At 52.9% G+C, this 208-nt stretch overlaps 1 pseudogene; it reads right to left on the reverse strand.

The window, feature by feature from the left end:
• On the reverse strand, positions 1-91 carry LOC118345154 (annotated as a pseudogene; the record flags this gene model as incomplete).
• Positions 92-208: the final 117 nt, after the last annotated feature.

The following is a 208-nucleotide window of genomic DNA, read 5'->3' on the forward strand; positions in this document are numbered from 1 at the left end:
TGATTCGCGGGATTCTGCAATTCACACCAAGTATCGCATTTCGCTACGTTCTTCATCGATGCGAGAGCCGAGATATCCGTTGCCGAGAGTCGTTATGTATCATGCTAAAGATGTCACCAACAACGCGCACACCGTTTCCGGGGCGCCCGTGGTTACTCCTTGTTTAAGTTCCTTGGCGCAGACCGCGCCGGGGTTCATTGTTCGATCG

The sequence above is a fragment of the Juglans regia genome, unplaced genomic scaffold (genome assembly GCF_001411555.2).
Source record: "Juglans regia cultivar Chandler unplaced genomic scaffold, Walnut 2.0 Scaffold_15579, whole genome shotgun sequence".
In the NCBI taxonomy this organism is placed as follows: Eukaryota; Viridiplantae; Streptophyta; class Magnoliopsida; order Fagales; family Juglandaceae; genus Juglans; species Juglans regia.